The 19458-nt window shown below is 38.7% G+C and overlaps 1 protein-coding gene and 1 long non-coding RNA gene across 2 annotated transcripts in view; both read right to left on the bottom strand.

The window, feature by feature from the left end:
* FOXO1 (forkhead box O1) overlaps positions 1–19458 on the bottom strand; it is a 115067-nt gene that overhangs the window by 28122 nt on the left and 67487 nt on the right.
* Positions 2650–18737, bottom strand: LOC111824521. Its single transcript, XR_002827613.1, has 3 exons — positions 18723–18737; positions 17191–17246; positions 2650–2826 (listed from the first exon to the last, which is right to left on the bottom strand). It is a non-coding gene; the product is annotated as an uncharacterized LOC111824521 (long non-coding RNA).

Below are 19458 nucleotides of genomic sequence, written 5' to 3'. Positions count from 1 at the left end.
CCCCCCCCCCCCGGCTGGCCTGCTCGCCCCCAACTGCCCCGCCCCCCGCTGGCCTGCTCACCCCCAACTGCCACCCCCTGCTGGACTGCTCACCCCCTATTCTCACCCCCCCCCCACTGGCCTAATCACCCCCAACTGCCCTCCCCTCCTGGCCTGATCGCCTCTAACCACCTCTGCCTTGGCCCCGCCACCATGGCTTTGTCCAGAAGGTCTCCGGTCTAATTAGCATATTACCCTTTTATTAGTATAGATGTTTCTCTCTCCCTCTCCCTCTCCCTTCCTCTCTGAAATCAATAAAAATATATTTTTATTAAATTAAAAAGGAAAACATTATTACTCCATCTTTCCCTTGGGTGGGTGCAGAGTCAGCACAAGGAAACCATGTCTCAGGCAAGTGAATAAAAATGAATTTAGATTATGTTTATAGCCAAGGAAAGGAGGAAAGAAGACACACTGAACAATCCTCTACTGGAAACATTGCTAAAGTGTTTTTAAACTGAAGATTATACCACCACTTAAGATATTTTTTCTCTACTATTTTGCCCAGCATATTACAAAACTGCATCTAGGACTGAAGTAGCAGATTGCCTCAAGAGCAAATGACAATATTTGTAGCAGAAATGCTGGCAACCAGCAGCACAGATGGGTTTCTGCACTGCAATCATCAAACTGGGGCTCTAAGAATAACTCCACCCACTGCACCAATGCTAAACTGCTGAATCCAAAGTCAGAAGGGCTCATTATTCCATAGTTTTCAACCACCTCCTTACCAAAAGCACATGCACCTGCCTGAACCTCCTCTGCCTAAGAAGGGCTCTGAACAATGAAGAAAAAGAGGGAGAGCAGACCACAGTGAGACGTTCTCCAGGCATCAACAGGTAGTAAATGGTCAATTATCCACAAAAGGCAGGAATACAAAAATGATGGAAATGTCCATAATAACTACTAATACAGTTCCAAAGGCAGTCCTGCACCTACAGCACAGCTCACTAGACAAAAAAAACAAATCTCCTTCAAATGCTTGAAGAAAATAGCCACCTTTAAACAAAGGACTTGGCTCTTCCACATCTGCTCTACTGACTGACAACTGAGATGTGCTATTCTTCCTCTGTTCCTCTGCAATTTCTACCAAATGGTGGAAAGGCAAATTAAACTTAAGGAGACATTAATTATGAAACCCATCCAATTAAAGTACTGTCTATGGCATTCACAGTATCCTTTCCCACCTTTGAAAATGGCCAGGATTTCATTGTAGAAATAAATGGGTTTCTGCTTTGTGCTACCTCGGCCAACCTCCAAGTAAACCAGGGGGTCTTCCATACAAAAGAGAACCAATGTACAAACTTATTTAGGATACAACAGTGGCTTTTCAAATAATCTTCAAATTACATAATGCAGAGTACAGAATTATGCTCCACATCCCCATATCTCCTGAGGTGCAAGAGGCGATCAACAAAAAAGGTTAGGGGTTCAGGCAAACAGAGTCCTACATTTAAATAAATGTTAATTTTACCCTAAAGAAACTAACAGTGGAGGATTAATGGAAGGCTAATCTCCTGCCTTTCCTCTCCAAATGATTAGTATGTTCCTAGGACAGGCTCTGGTTAAAATTCCCTGACCTATATATACTTCTCAGGAAAGTAAGGTATATCTGGAGGATGGACCTCGACTTTCATTTTATTACCATGCCTTCTTTCACCTGAATCTGAATAAACCCAGTGATGTCACAAGTGAAATAAAATCCCTGCCTACCTTTTCATTTTCCACTGAGTTAGTAAAAAACTTAGTGAAAATGAGGCCCTTAAACCCTCCACTAACAGAAGCAATCCCAAAGTCTAGAAAAAAAATATTTTTAAGCTTTGGAATACATCTTCATCTTTATATTTGAGGAGTGTGTATAAGATATTGAGGGAAATTTACTCCAAGCCAAAAAGTCATCCTAAGAAGACCTCACTTAAAAGGGGGCTGGGAGCCCTAACCGGTTTGGCTCAGTGGATAGAGCATCGGCCTTCGGACTGAAGGGTCCCAGGTTCGATTCCAGTCAAGGGCATGTACCTTGGTTGTAGGCACATCCCCAGTAGGGGGTGTGCAGGAGGCAGCTGATCGATGTTTCTCTCCCATCGATGTTTCTAACTCTCTGTCCCTCTCCCTTCCTCTCTGTAAAAAATCAATAAAATATATATTTTTAAAAAAGGGGGGGGGGGGGCTGGGAAACAATAGGTTTATTTCTCAGTTATCCATCTAATCTCCTCAACCCACAATGGTAGAAGGCACCAGCCTACCAGAGCAATCCTCAACTAAATATTCTCTAGAGAATTCAGAATGGAGCCTTTCTTGAGAGAATAAAGGGCAGGTCCCTCACAGAGGCAATAAAATCTGAGTCCACAAGACTGATTAGAAATGCCACTGACTGCAAACTGCCCATAGGACAGTCAGTTAAGACAGAGCATCAAGAAATGACTGCAAGAGTATTCTACACTAAAATAAACTTTTAACATTCCTATCTACTCTCATAAACAATTAAGTCCAATTCTCATCAATTCTAAACAAAAAAAGATCGGCATGAAATTTGTACTTTCTCATCATTCAAGGCCTCACTAATAATGACGTGTAATTTTTTAAAAAATCTCACACAAGCCACAATCGGTATTATTTTTAGAAACAACTTTTATTTCCATTTCAATTTACTCAAAATTCAAAACTTGCTAATAATAGAAACAGTTTTTAAGTGCCATTAAAACCGGAAGTTGAAGTAAAATAAAATATAGTATTTCAGAGTCAAACTCAAGGATCTGTGTTGTAAAATATTTGATCTTTGTTCTCTCTCTGTAAAAAAAAGGAAACATTTTTTAGTTTGGTTAATTAACCACAAACTTAAGTCAAAAAACGAACACTGCTGCCTCCTTAATAAATCAGAATAGATTAACAGAATCTTCTGAATTTATTCTGTTTCAGAACAAATTTCAAAGCCACCACAATAACTCTGTCTGAAGTTTAAGAAAAAGGAAATGCATTTCTGTATGTCAAAACTAGAACAATTTTCAGGAATCCCATTGTTCCCATGTGCAGGGAGCTCAGCTGTTCTGAACTGGCAGGAGTTGAGACAGGAAGAGCTGTCAGACTTCTTGGGCTGGTCACCAGAGCATAACTGAACAAGAACCCAAAACAGATGTTTGAGGGCTACTTGGAAACAACGATGTGAAAACACAAATACTAGTATCTTGGTTTTACTCTTCTGCCATAACTGGCAATAAAGAATTAAGTTCAAAGTCTGTGATCTTTTTCTATGGCTGCCTCTCTCTTATCTCCCCTGCTGCTTATGGCCCTTACTCAACTCCTCCCAGTAACAGTATTATTTTATAACCTCTACTGCAAGTCTGAAAATGTAACAGAGATTCAGAAGCATCATTTTTGTCCAAGAATGACTATTCCAACACAGTGACAAAAAGAAGCCCACTTGGATAAACAAAAAAAATTCTATTTTCACAAAACAAGGAACTGAATTAGACTAGTTACATCTAATGACTTCTAAACCATATGATGCAAACAAAACACCCTAAGAGAAATTTACATCATGGCCTAAAATGAACAAGTAGGGAAATCCTCTCCTTGCTGAGACTCTTGGGGTTCCTTCATACATAATGACTCCTGGCAGTTACCGTCCCTTGAAAGAACTTTCTTTCCAAATGACCATTATCCAAATGCCCACTCCTTCAAGAGTTAAAGTAAATCAAGTCTGAGAGAAACATTCATCTGTCCATGCGCAGAATGGAGACAGAGATTGCTTTCAGTTTGCTTTGAAGGAAGTAGAGCTGGGGAAAGGCACCATGCGTAGGAGAGGGCGCTAAGTAGGCAGCCAAGAAATCTGCTCTACCTGGTATCACTAACTAGCCTGGTGACCTCAGGCACAGCTTTATCCTGTGACTCAAATGCCTCTAGTAAACTGATAGCCTTCAAAGACCCTTCAATTCCTTCCTGTAAAAGTCTGTGTGAATCTAAGAAAACAGAACCCCATTTTAGTAATCCAACCAAGTTTGAGGAAACAGAGGGATCTAAGAATACTCTACAGGATAGATACTAACTATTCCAAGTGGTAGCCCAGCAAGAACTAAAATATGGAAATGCAAAACCAAAGTTAATGAAATATAAAAATGAACCAAAAACAGCAAACCAAATTTAGTTTTTCATCTCTGCAGCATAGGTTATCCCAGCAGTCACAAGCCCCATAACTTGTTGGCTCAGATTTGCTCTGAATGGAAGCAAAACAAGTATACGAAGATATACTGAAATTACATTCCAGTTTAAATAACATACCAAGAACTGTACTAATGCCTTCTGTGTGGCTTTTTTTTTTCCCTTTCTTTCTTTCTTAAGAAAATAAAATTGTTTGGGGTGTGGGTGGACTTAATTTAACTAACTGAACATTTCACCTGGCACATGACAATTTTTTATTTAACATTCCACTTTACAAGTTGGCCAACACTATCCTCTTCTACTTAATGACTACTCTCCTCTTCCTTTTTTTAATTCCCTTCTGGTTTTTAAGTTAGGTATTTCAAAAAGCACAATCAATAGGTTCTGGAAGACCTCTGGAGGAGTGGAACATGACTGATGGATGTAAGATGAGTGAGGCCAAAAGGACTGGCAGTCTCAAGCAAAGAGATGACCACTCAAGGCTTTCATCAATAGTTCATCATTTCTGCTCTGCAAATCAACTGAGAAACAAAGAGGCCCTTCTGCCCACACGTCAAAAGGAAAAAGGAGAAGCACTGAGAAATCATAGAGGGGAACATACACTTTGGAAGAGGGCATGTTGGTAGCTTGCTGCTGAAAGATGGCAGTGCTGTAGTCCGTTTCCTAGTGGCTCCCACCTTCCAGGTATATAGCACCATGACTAGGTCCAGACTAGGCAGTAGCTCATATGGAGAAGGCAAAAAGAAGAAACTACCACTGGCAATGCGAGCTATGGCCAAACTCGGCAGAATTGCAAACTAGCTGAAAGGAAACTAGAATTTTGAGCAACTGAAGCCCCAAAGACTTCCAAGACAATAGGGGGTAATTACAAGGTTAGTTGAAGGTAGCCAGAGACCCAGAACAGGAATCCTAGTGTTATTCTTATTCAGCAGGCCAACCAGCTAGAGCACCCAAGACCACTGGGAAGGACAGAGAGCAGAGTGGATGCTGACAAGAAACACCCTATAAACTGAGAAAACACAAACCCATTAAAGGTCAGTCACGTCGTAATCTTATTTTTGTTAATCCTTGTTTTCTTGGGATGAATGTTAAATATCTAATTGAAAACTGGATGAAAAGTCAGGAAATAGTTCCTTCTCCTTCCTTGAAGGGCAGGAAGAATTGTAGTTCTTTCTATCTCCTAGGTCTCAATGTCAGTCTGAAGAGATATGGAATAATTGAAGACCCTGCACAGCAGTCAGCCTCTAAGATGTCCCTAGGATCAACTCCTGATATTCAAGCCCTGTGTCACTTCCTCCCCTCCAGCTACCTAGCTAATAAGCTGGGTCCAGGATTCCTGACCCACAGAAACTATGAATAAGGACTATGTGTTATTTTAAACCACATAAGTTTTGCAAGACTTTGTTATTCAGCAATTGATAACAAAACTATCCCATTTCATAAATGCCTTCAATATAAAAATTTAAGTAACTGAAACTAGTATTTCCTTAAGTACAAAGCCATCCAACTGGATATTCAGCTACTTCCCCCATCTTTGGGCTCAAAGACATCATTGGGGCCCAGGATCATGAGAGAGTGAGATAGCACAGCCAGCCAAGAATTGACACCATGTGTTCTTTTTCCTTAATACTTATTTTTGACAAGGGAATGCACGTATGTGGTAAAAATTTAAAATATTCTAAATAAAACTAACCATTTTAGTTGTTTGCAAAAATGTCACCACAATAAGGACACACAGGAACTCAGGATCCCACCCTTTTCTTGCTGAACTTTTCCAAAGCACTTAGCAACATAACATACTTCACATTACTAGTATACATATCTAATTACTCTCTCTCCCTCCTGCTGGGACTGTAGACTTACGTGGTTGTCAATTTTGTGATGCTCTTTTCTTCTGGGCCTCTAGTCCCCAGGATGGTGCCTAGCGTGTACAAAATATTTACTACATATTGACTGGGTGAATAAAAAGGAGATATAATGAGAAAAGTCTCTGCATATTCATGACATGGCTACTGTTGTGGGAACCCATATATACTTTTTAAAATGTAAATTACTTTTCATCCTGAATTTGATGTCTTTAAGAGCTCCAAAAGAAAGATAATTTTTCTGCAAAAACACTGAACCTTGCCCTGGTGCATATCAGATGAAACAGCTCATAAAGAAGAACTTTTCTTTCAATGATATTTATGAAATCCTACTTTTGATAAGAGGTTCCTATACATATTTTACCTTAAGTTAAAATCATTACAGATATTTCTAAGTGTGACTGCATCATCTTCCCAATCACTGTTTTGTTTAACCAAGTCTTCTATGGAAAAAACTTTAACTTCTTACACCATTCCCATGAGCTGCAGGTTGTATGTTATCTCCCAGGGATAGCATGTAACTGAAAACCATGGCAAGGACTATTGGAAAATTTTGGTTGCTATCACTAAGTTAAAGCTTTGAAAGTAGATTAAATGAAAAAGATTATTATTAGACTGGCTGAATTCTTAAACTGACATCCCTCAACATTATGCATGTTTCACTCTTCCAAACTGGGTATTCCATAGTGTGCAATCCCCATCTCATTTAATCTTCATGCTACTTTCACCTCTTCCTTCAACAGCTCTCAGATTACTAAACTCCAGACAAACTAATTTGAGGACCTGTGTACCTGCCCTCCATTAAAAAACAAACAAACAAAAAACATAGCCCTAGCCTGTTTGGCTCAGTGGATAGAGCATCGGCTTGCAGACTGAAGGGTCCTGGGTTTGATTCTAGTCAAGAGCACGTATCTCGGTTGCAGACTCCCAGCCCTGGTCAGGGGTATGTGGGAGGCAACCAATCGACGCATCTCTCTAGCATTGGTGTTTCTCTCTGTCTCTCCCTCTCCCTTCCACTCTCTCTAAAAATCAATGGAAAAAATATCCTCAAGTGACAATTAAAAACAAAACAAAAACAAAACATCAAAACTCAGGACATAGCCCTGGCCAGGTGACACAGTTGGTTGGAGCATCCTCCCATCAACCTAATAGTGGCCGATTCAATTCCCAGTCAGGCACATGCAGGAAGCAACCGACAGATATTTCTTTCTGTCTCTCTGTCCATGTCCTTGGGTGAGGATTAAAAACAATTAACAACAAAAAAAGAAAACCTCAGGACACAGAGAAAGTTGCTTCTTTTGTGAACTAGACCTACAGTATCTTTCAAGGAGTTGCCTTAATTTTTAAAAGCAACAGATCAATTCCAGAACAAAGAACACTGGCTTTTTTAATAGCAGTGAGAGCAGGGAAGAATTACTAAACCAGAGGGTGCCTTGATTACTACATTGCTCAGGAACATTTTCTGAATAGCCCCAATTCTACAACTAGAACTGTAACATCAGTGACACCTGCCTTGGAAGTAAGCTCCTGAAGAACTAAAACTCTGTCTTACACTTGTTTGTCTTTCTGTAATATTTACCACATTCAGGACTTGAACTTTTAATAACTGTAAAGAATCTAAGATATGCCCTCTTTTTTCAATTTCCATAATCTCAATTCCCATTTTCTGGCTGGTCCCTATTATCTTGCATGAAATATTAAAAGAGTGTATGGGAGCATTTCTGGGTCTCACATTATTAAACAATAAAAAAAGGTACACGGCTTGTAGTATTACCACTCTAATAAGCAATCATTTCACAGCCTACAGAACAGTTATGTACACAAAACTTAACACTGCTAGAATATCAACTATGTCTCAAGAAAAGAAGGAAACCTTTTTTTTTATCTTGATTAGTATTTTATTGAATCTGACAGAGGGTATGTGGCAGAACAGCTGCAATTGATAAAAGCTACAGAAACTGTCAAGAAGGAAGACCACTCCCCACCAGATTTATGGTTTAAAACCAGCGGAGACCATTGTGATCCATCTATCTTAACCCGTACCCTCATTTACACTCACTGTAATGTTGACATGCTGAACACACCCAGGCTGCTGGGCCGAGAAATGGAAAGCCCATAGAAGGACACAAAATGGTGACAGAGCTCCTGAGAAATCTCCACCCCTCCTTTCCTGGGATGATCCTCAGTATTTCTCCCCCTCATTGAATACCCTACCTCCTGATTAAATGAACTTCAATAAAGAAAGCAAATTTCAGTAAAGGGAGGCTAATCTGTCTTACTAGTGAAGCAGTGAGATAGAAGGAAACATTTTGAATGAGACAATTTAAAATCTTAGACTCAAACCTGAGTCATCCATATAACAGAGTAATTAGAAAACAGTAAACTCCCAGCATTTCAAGCAGCAGTTTACAATCATTCCAAGATGTTACTGTTTTCTAGTTGTGTAAAAAAGCTTAGCAAGATAAGTATACATGCTGCAAAGAAATGCTATTACCACTGTATATAATGTGCTTAACATTTTAAGTTCAAATTTGGACCCTGGGAATAAATAAGTAACACAAACTACTAAATGTCCCAACCTAAGAGCTGGTTCTATTTATACCACAGGTAAAGAATAGGAAAATTTTTGCCTAGCCACTCAGTTGGCGGAGTGACATCCTGTGCACCCAAAGGTTGCAGTTTCATTCCTGGTCAGGGCACATACCTGGGTTTCAGGTTCGACTCCCAGTTGGAGCACATGCAGAAGACAACCAATCAATATTTCTCTTTCTCTCTCTCCTCAGGTGATGATTAAAAAATACATATGAAAATTTTAGTTTTTATGTTGTTTGCTATCTTCAAATCTTTATAAAGAATGCTCTGGCTTCCAGTAAAAGCTATCCCAATATAATATAACAAAAAGTCAGTATTTTGGATCCTTCTCTGCTGCTTAATTAGATGATTCACGGGCTTTCAAGTGAAACTCAATTGGCTCTGAGATCATTTACATTTAATTAGATATTTTAAGCTGCCCTGTCACCATTATAGAGCACTGCCTAATGAGGTCCCCTTAGACAAGGGCTGACTTGATAAACACACACACACACACACACACACACACACACACACACACACACACACACAAAACCACAGTCACAGTCAATAGTAAAATGATTCAAGATTTCCTAATTTCTCTGAATCTGGAAAGGATTTAGTGAATCGTCCTCCCTAAAAATGAGAAGTAAAGGAGAGGTAACATTTCATAAAGGAGTGCCTTCTACTTAAAGCAGCACCAAGAGAACTGGTCAAGTGGACAGTAATATAAATTCAAATAAATTCACAAGTTCACCTCTGAGTCCTTGAACAAGGAATCTGCCCCCTCCTTGAACAGTTAATGGATAGTGCACGAAAACCCCACACTGATCACTTCTATGATCTTCCGGAGTTTAAGGGTGTTTGTGAGGGCAGGAGGAGTCCAACAAGCGGCAAGGCATTTGAGGGTGGAGAAAGAAAAAGAGAAAGGAGGGGCTATTATAAGTGTGGGCAGAAGTGGCTATGGCCATGAAGAGCTGGCTAGACAGGGTGGAAATAAGCTGGCAAGGACCTCTGGAGTATTAGAATCCAACACCTTCATTTCTGGAGGAAACTGAGGCCACGGTCAAAAAGCCAATAAGTGACAGAAATCAGGTCCAGGCTGCCTAAACCCAGATGCTGAGAAGGCAGGGTGCATGGACAATAAAGGAAGAGGTTCAAATTGCCTTATGTGCAGCACCTTTCCATGTGTTCACCTCACACCTCCCTCTATGAAAGAGCACAAGATGAGGCGGGAGAAAAGGTGCACAGCAGGAAGAGGATAACACAAATGGTTAGTGGGCTTCTCTCTTCAATGGTACCTACATGAGATATATTATAAACTTGGAATGTGGTTATGCTTTCTGTATTCTTAAAAGGTCAGATAAATGAACACCCTACTAGCTTTGCATAACAAATAGAGTACAAACGCAGTACGCAAAGGAAACTGAGATGGAGTAATTAAGGGTTTAATAAATAAGTCAGACTTTACTAGAATTGGCAAAATGCCCCTCGGTGCTAAACAGCTACTAGTACACTTGAGACTTCTGTTCTTTAGGGCTCACCTCTAAAAATATAAGATTTTACCCTGAAACAAGCTTTACAGAAAAGAAAAAAAGCTTCCACTGAATAAGCTTAACTAGGAGAGGAAGATGTACCATAAAAACCCAGTGCTACGCATACTTAAACATGCACAGGAATTGCTGTGGCTTGGTCAAACGCATCTTCTGGTTCAGTATGCCTGGGGCATCAGGCCTGAGTTTCTAACAAGCCCCTGGAGATGCTGATGCCACCAGCCCAGTCCGCAGACTATGCTTTAAGTAGCAAGGCCATAGAAGACATGAGGTAGGAACGCCACATTTCAAGGTATGTTTATTTCACAACTTGGACTGCTGGCTACAAAACAGTGACATGTTTTTCCTTCTGGTGAGTGACAGTCTCTGTGGAAATGTCAACATAATTTCTTTTGGGGGAGGGGGAAAGGGTACAAGTCCAATAAATAAGTAAAGCAGCATTCACTATATGGCATGATGGTTATTTAATACAACAGAATTTGCTATGAGCTTAGGGAGGAAAACTTCAGCCTACCCGTTTGTCATAACAAAGGGACAATAAAGGCTGATAGAGTTATGGAAACTGATTTAAGTCCTCTTGAACCTGGCCAAATGAACCAAGTGTTCATTTGCATGAAAACTAATCTTTCCTTCCATATAAAAGAAATTAACACCAACTTGCTCTCAACTGGGTACTGTGTTGTTGTTTTCCAGGATTCCTGAGGCTTTTTTTTTTCCTAATATCCCATAGAAAAGCTTGGGCCAAGATCATTAAGTAGGGTTGCTCTACCCCAGGCAAAAAATTGTTAGTAGTAATACCTGACACCATTTCTTTTCATGGTCTTATGTGACTTAGTAGAAATGGAAGCTTTCTGAACACTATCTCACAATCTTTGTGGGCAATTCTATATTTGAGGACTAAAACTTTTAAAACTAGCCTTAGGATATGATGTGGCTTTGGAGATCTTTATTAAAATCCCTGCCATTTACTAGTTATGTGACCTTGGGCAAATTAAGCCTTCTAAGTTTGTTTCCTCAACTATAAAATGAGAACAACAGCCACCTACTGAGGTTAAGGTTCAAGAGCAGAATTACCACTTTTACCATTATGACCACTTTCTCCAACTGAGCCAGCCAATCCCAAATTGCACTGTACTAAACATGTGTCACCGGCTAGGCTGTGTTTTCAGCAAGCTTACATTTCAAGCCAGCAGCATATGTTAAGTCACATCCACTTTTTAAAAGATCACTGATAATTCTTGATTTCTACATACTCATCTAAGCAATGTGGTATTCAGGAAAGAAAAACTCTAAAATGTACAGCCATTCTCTTCATTGTCCCATGCCATCTCATCATTAATCCTCCCTCTGCCTTCCCACTATGTGCTCTCACCCTCATTCTATCTAAAGATATCACAGTACCAGCACAGTACCGCAGAGTAGGAAGAGAGCCTATCCCCTAGTTCCATCTCCCTACTATGTGTTCTTCCTGAGCCCATAGTAATTCATCTCCTCCAGCATGGTGTAAGTAGGAATGCACTGACCTTTCTCTGCCAATTGAGTACTGGTCACAGGGGAAGGAAAACCATTATTTACAAATAAGTAAGTGTGATTAATGCTTTAAAGTCCATAATCTTCTCATACATATTATCTCAATCAATCCCAACAATAACCGTCTGAAGGATTTAGGACTGCTATTCTTACTATCATTACAGATAAAGTCTCACAGGGTTTGATACCAGAGAAAACTTCATGGCCACTCAGCCTTTGTACAAGTTCTCTCATTCTCTAAAGCAGAGATCTCCCCCAATAAGAGGGAGGATCTCTTTGTTATTTGAACCATTTACATAACTCAATTACACACACTGTTTCTGACAGAGACCACTGAGCCCATTTTTATCAGTTTGAGCTGTGCCCTTAAGTCATTAGGATCTGTAACCTACAGTCTAACATCTGAGGCCCTTAATCACAGCTTTAAAATGGTCTCCCGTGTAGGAATGTAAATGGAAACACTGAGTCAAGGCTGAGGACGAAACCCCACATTTTTTCTTGGTGAACGGTCCTGCTCTATGCTTGCATATGTCTCTTCTGCTGATTCAGGGCAGACTAGATGCAGCTAGTCTTGGCGCATGCGTCCCAAAGAAAATCTGAGGACCCTGTTCACCAGTGTGACATCTCTACCCACATACCCTTCTTAGGCTGAATGGGCCCTTTCAAAGGAATTAGAGGTGTAGAGGCGAGCTACAAAATCTTCATTAAGTAATTTAATGATGTGTGTGTCTGGTACAGAAAGGAGCCAGCAGGCAGAGCCACATTCTTTCTGATACCCTGTGAAGTGGGTGGGGCACTGCTTCCCCAACATCGAATCATAGGATCTCATCTTCAATTTGTAATTTGGATTTTTCTCAGTTTCAAATCATAGGCTGACAGAGGTTAAAGACTGACAGGGTATAAAACCATCTTCTTCTGAGTCCAGAATATGACAAGTAAAAAGAAACAACAGAATAAAAGAGGTTGCAGTTTCAGAAAAGGGGAATGGAAATCTACCCACAGTAAATGGGAGGACATGAATAGTGACATTGGCTCTTCAAATGATAGATATACAGCCTAGTAGTGGTTATTCTGGCAAATATTGTTCACTGAATACAGTGACAAATGCAGAAGGGCTGTGTCTTGCTGGTGTTAGTTTAGTCTTTTTTAAAAAAAATTTTAAGGGGGGCATTCACAAATGGTTCTTTCTGAGTTATTTCTTAAGTTCCTTCCCTAAAATTTCTGATTGAATTCATGACCATTTCCACTGATATAGCATTATTTGCAAGAGGGAACAAAAATAAATGAATGAAATCATTTTTGAAATCATACAGGCTTGCCCAGTAGCATGAAAAAAATTACATAGCACCAACACCTAAAAAGAAGAGTTAATATTTCCTTAAATGGATTATTTCAGGAATATTTACACAAATGTGGCTCACATAGTCACTATCCACCCCAAATTTGTGGAGTGTTTTTATGAGTTAAGTTCCTCTTGTTTTGCCCTTCATAATGTTGGGCATTATGCCCTTCATATCTAAACCTGAATATACCCCTAACTCCATGCTACTCAAAGTGTGGTTTAGGGACCAGCACCACCACCTAAGATCTGGTTACAAATGTAAAACCTCAGGATTCACCCAGACCTACTGAGTCAGAACTTATAATATTTCTACAAGATCCCCACGTGATTCATATATACATTAAAGTCTGCTAACCACCACCTCATAAAATATCTTATTTAAAAATCATTTAGCCCATTTTAACAGCTCTACAAAGAAAGTCTTCCTTACACTGAATTGTAATATGCTGTCCCATAAGTCCCATTTATAAATGCTTCTCTGGTAGTTAGAACAATTCCAGAAATAACTCCAATCTTAAGCTTACTGTGTAAATACTTTTTAAATAAACTCAAAGTTCTTTTTTTGATGTGTGCAATGTTTTGGGGGAATTTGAAATCCATTACTATCGTTCTATGACATGCCACACTGCCATTATTTCTATTAATAGAAATGTAACTGCAAACAAAAATAAAAGCAGGTACCCACATTAAGTCAACAATAGCAACTGAACAATAAGCATGGCAATAAGATTCAAGTGAAAAACATATCACACAAAAAAATATCTCTAAGGCCAAATTATTTGCAAAATTCGTCTTGCTGGGGAATATCTACTATACAATCAACATGAGAAAGACTACTTTCATCTAACTGAAAGAGATGGGATTTTCCCCCATGTGCCAGAGTCTGTGCTCAGCATTTTATAAATATTACTAGAGGCCCAGTGCACAAAATTCGTGCACGGATAGGGTCCCTAGCGGCTGCCAGCCAGGGCCTCCCTCCGTTCCACACCATCCCCTGGTAGTCAGCACATGTCATAGCAAACGATCGAATTCCTGGTCAATTGAACTCCCGAGGGGATACTTTGCATATTAGGCTTTTATATATATAGATCACATTTAAGCTGTACCACAAGCCTTGTAAGTGGACACTGTTTTAGAATATGTTTTACTGAAGTTTAACTCACATATAGCCAATCACTGAAATCTATGTACAGCTTGATGAATTTTTACATTTGTACACGATCCCTGTAGCCACAACCCAGATCATTTCCAGTACCCTAGCAGGAGGCTTTCTCATGCCCCACCCAGTCAGCAACCCATTCCCCACGGGTAACCACTATTCTGACTTCTAGGACATACACTAGTTTTGCTTATTTACTGAAATTCATACAAATTGAATTATGCAGAATGTAACTTTTTGAGCCTGGCTTCTTTCATTGAATAGTTAGAGGATCAGTGTGGACAGAGAAAAGGGAATGCCCTGTTGAAGGAACGGAATGAGTAAAATAACTAGGAGAGAGGAGAGTGCCTTAGGCACAAAAGGTAGGCTGGTAGAGAACTTGTAGGAAAAGAAGTTGGAAAGATGGGCCTTTTAGATGATGGGTGGCCTTGAATGCCAGTAGAGTGTCTCTGAAGGTGAGGCAATGAAGGATTTAATGAAAGTGATATGTCAAGGAATTCGACAGCACAGCTTGCCCAGAGTAGAATGAAGAAAAACAGGAGGCAAAGTGAAGTAGTGATTCAGTTGTGAGATAGTAAGGGCCACAGGAAAGGGGAGAGAGGCAAAACTCTGAGGGAGCCTCAACTTGATGCTCCACTGTTGAGGCTAGAGTTGAGGAGTTCTTTCGACAGCTCCAGGATGAGACTACTCAAAGAATGGTGGTAGTGCTATTCAAAAAATAATGAAGTCAGTAGGGAAAGCCAGTTTTAGGGAGGAAGATACATTTAAGGCAACAGTGAAATAGCCGTTTTGGTCAATAGCTAGTTGACAAAATTAAGACTAAAGCTCAGAAGAAAAGATGTGGAGATGTAGATATGGGAAGCAAAGAACAAGACAGCAGGAACTGGCTCTGGCCGGGTAGCTCAGTTGGTTAGAGTATCGTCCCAATGTGCCAAGGCTGCAGGTTCAATCTCCTGTCAGGGCACATACAAGAATCAACCAATGAATGCATACATAAGAGGAACAATAAATCAATGCTTATTTTTCTCTCTTTTCCTCTCTCTCTAAAAATCAATAAAAATTTAAAAAGACAGCAAGAACTAAATGGGACTCCAGAAACCACGTGTTTACATCAAAGCAATTGGCTGAAACCAGAAGAGAGACCACCAAGAAATAGCATGAAGTACAGGACTGAATTTTGCTGAATACTCACATAAAAGAAAAAAGGGGGGGGGGAATATGCAAAGAAAAAAAAAAGGGACAGGAATAGGACTAATATAAAAACCAGACGATCCTAGCATAGATTGAATTCCTGCAATAGGTTTCAATTTAAAGACACCTTTCCCAAGTACAACCATTGTAAATGTTGAATTAGAATCTCTAAGAAAATACAAGGTAACTTTAGAAGCTTCATTAACTTTTTCTAGCATCATCAAGGTGTTACTTTGCAAATTACTGTCTGGGTAGGCTAAACTTAGTAAATTGTTGTTTGGGTAAACTAAGTAGTAACCTAGTACTCTGAAATAGTTAATGGAACTTCCAACCCATCGAATTTACTCCTAAAAAGTGCTTTCATATTCAAGACTCTAACATAATTTGTCTATCATCAATGATGATTTAAAGGCAATCCACTACTTGGGTATTCAAATTTCTGTCCCACTTGGATCTAATGGATTTTTGTTTAGCCTTCCTAATCAGCGTGAGTATCAATCAATCCACAGTGGTCCTTCCTCAAGAAATCCACTACAAACAAAAGCTGAAAACAGACAGAAAAAACACACACACACACACACACACAAAAAAAAACACACAGAAAACCTGAGATCAATGTCTGGACAATAATGGTGTTTTGAAACATGAAACATGGGTTCCACCTGTGTATTAAAGTATCCCATGGACTGAGATTATAACACAATCCCTCCGTTTTTCTTCTTTGCATTCACCTTTCTCCTTCATCAGACTATCACTTTCACCACATGACAGTCATTGAATTTGTTAAAACCCAGTTTTGGAGAAATATTAAATGAGAATCCTTTAAGATGAAGCATGACTGTTTTCTCTAAATGAGGACGATAAATAATATTAAAAGAGGAATTTAGCTTTAACTTGAAGCTAGTTTTTAGGGGCTCAAGTCACTTCCAGTTGTGCTATGATCATATTTTACATTATTCCCTGATTGAACTTACTCTATTAATTAAAAGCAAGTTGGCAGGTTCTATACATAGCACTCAGCAGTGATTTTTTTTTAAAGTACAAAAAAAAAAGAGCATGGAAGCATTGATAAAACAGTAAGTTTTGTTTCATTAAGTAAATATGGCTGAAAATATGGCTGTTAGCTGAACTACTGTGTAACCATTTCACAGTATATGTAATTCAAATCTTCATGCTGCACTCTTTAAACTTGTACAGTGATGTCAATTATTTCTCAATAAAACTGGAAGGAAAAGAAAAATATAGCTGACTCTTTTCCCTATTTTTCAGATTTTCTTTAAGGATCATATTTTTATTATAAATATAAGTACACATTTAAAGTCAAGTTTCCTCTCATCAAATCTCCTAGCAAATCTGAACAAATCAATCTACCGAACTGCCCAACACACTATACATTAATACTCACTATAATATGATTTTGGAATTCCTATTAAAATTCTGAGTGGTTAAATGGCTTTTGTCAAACTGCACTTTTGGTACAAGTTTTCAAAGATGTTATTCTTACTCTGATATTCTTTTGAAACAGAGCAATAACTAAGTCTATCTTTCTACAAGCATAGTTTTACAAGTAACGCCTTCATTTGATAAATACTATGAAATAGAAATATCACCAAATATCCTCAGTTCAGACCTGTTATCTAATCTAAAAAATTATACCATAGAAAATCTATCTAGATTATCAAATATTAGAGATGTAAAAACAAGGTAATTGGACCTCTATGGAGGTATGTATGTTATTGTTAATAATGAAGTTATATATACACAGCTACAAATTAAATAACCAACCTATGCCTTAACTGCAGGTAGGTTATGCTTCCTCTCCTTACTTTCTGAAGGTGAATCTGAGAAAAGAAACAGTGACATAATAACCAAGGGACAGTGAATTTGAACATATTCTCTGGCATTTAAATTAGTCATTTGCAAAATAACAAAGCCTGTTGTACAGAGAAATTTTCAAAAGGAATATATATGAGATAAATAAAAGCTTTCAAAGGAAATTTGAAAAGCTTTCCTTCTCTTTCTCCCCAGTTTCACTTTTTAGGATAAGGAAAAAAAATTTAAGTTCAAAACATAAAATTCATTAATACAGATCCCTTGGGGATTAAATGTAGAAGATGGGGGAAGATGCACAAACAATGTACATGACAATGTCCCCCAAAATATACACATAGATAGATAGATAGATACCTATATATATACTTTGAATGATTATAAAGTCAGTGTTTATTAACACAGTTCATTTTTAAAACTTAAAAGAATCCACAGAAATTAATAATATATTTTTTTTGGTCAACACATTTTCAAACTGATGACAGTTCTTGCACTGCTGCTAATGCGAAGCAACAGAATCACAAACACCAAGAATCATTTCAGCCCGGCCTGTGTGCTCAGTGGTTGAGCTCAACCTATGAACCAGGAGATTATGGGTTCAATTCCAGGTCAGGGCATATACCCAGGTTGCGGGTTCAATACTTGGTTGGTGTATGGGAGGTGACTAATCAATGTCTTGCTCTTTCTCTCTCTCCCTTCTCTCTAAAATCAATTTTTTTTTAATCTTAAAAAAATCCTTGGGTAAGGATTTTTTTTAAATGTTCTTTTAATTTTATCCCAACACAATGCATTCTATCAGTAGGTATGATTTACACAGCCACCTTTGGCCACTGAGTGCCAAACATTTTAAAGTTTTCCCAGGATTTGTGCCAGAGATTTGGGAGTATATTAAGAGTATTATCCTTTTTAGTTGAAACATGTAAAATTGGTCCTAAATGCAAAACGAAAAAAGCCATATTACCAAGCCCATCTATTTGATAAGCAAAATTTTCTTTTATGTTATTCACACTGCTATGAAATTGGTACAGAGTTCAAGGTCCCAATCAAGAGGAACTTTGTATGGGATGAGTAAAGAATGAATGTGAACACCACACACACAGGCACACACTACACACACTAACTCACCCACTCACTGCCTCCTTAGTCACTCAATAGCTACACCACTGTAAGTCTCTCAACTTCTTACTATGCCTATGCCTTTTATTTGCATTTTAGACTGCTCCCAGCACATGCTTAAGATAAATCTATAATTTCAATATTAGGTAATGAGGACAAATAGTCTATATCCCTAATAAAGTAGGTTAGATGTGCCTTTTGGCAGTCAATGTTCTTACTATCAATGACCATTAGGTTAAAACATGTTTGCTATTTAATCCAATCCAATCCAATCCAATCCAATCCAAAACAGACCAAAATCCTAATTGTTCAAGTAAAAACAATTAAAATACATAACATTTTTAAATTACATACAAGCCTTAACCATTTACCTTAAAATTTTACATATAGCCCCAGTCAGTGTGGCTCAATGTTTTCAGCGTCAATCCATGCACCAAGAGGTCACTGGTTCGATTCTGGTCAGGGCACCTGCCTGGGTTGCGGGCTCAATCCCCAGTAGAGGGGGTGCAGGAGGCAGCCAATTGATGTTCCTCCCACATGGATGTTTCTATTTCTCTCTCCCTTTGTCTCTAAAAAAATCAATAAAAACATGTTTAAAACATTTTTTAAACTTACATATAAACATGCCTGAAATAAGGTAAAACCTTTCCTTTTAGGCAAGGTCCTATGGCTGGACTTCTTGTCTTTCTTATAAACCCATAGTGCATTGTTACCAAAAATTTATAATTTTGATTTGAGAGTGGAGGAATCTCCCTAACCACTGCACAGCAATCCAACTACAGAATTTTTCATGCTCTCCCCTCATCTTGTATAGGGTATGATCACACCTAATTTATCAGCAATTTAAGTCTTTCCAAAGTGCTTGATTTAGTTTTCCTATAGATAATTATTTCATTGCTATTTAATGGGTTCACTTAATATTTAATTTTCATTAATCAGGAAAACAAATACAACTGCACAAACGTCTGAAAAAACACAACTGACTTCCAGGAGAAATACAGACTAAACTGATGTACTGAGGGTAGCTTAGGCAGTCGGAGTGCCACAAAGGGTGCTTTATGGAGAGAATAGAGAACAAGGATGTGCGATGGTGAAGCAAATGTCAGC

This window comes from Myotis lucifugus, unplaced genomic scaffold (assembly GCF_000147115.1).
Source record: "Myotis lucifugus unplaced genomic scaffold, Myoluc2.0 scaffold_7, whole genome shotgun sequence".
In the NCBI taxonomy this organism is placed as follows: Eukaryota; Metazoa; Chordata; class Mammalia; order Chiroptera; family Vespertilionidae; genus Myotis; species Myotis lucifugus.
Note: the sequence above shows the minus strand (reverse complement) of the source record. Positions and strands in the feature narration are given on the sequence as shown.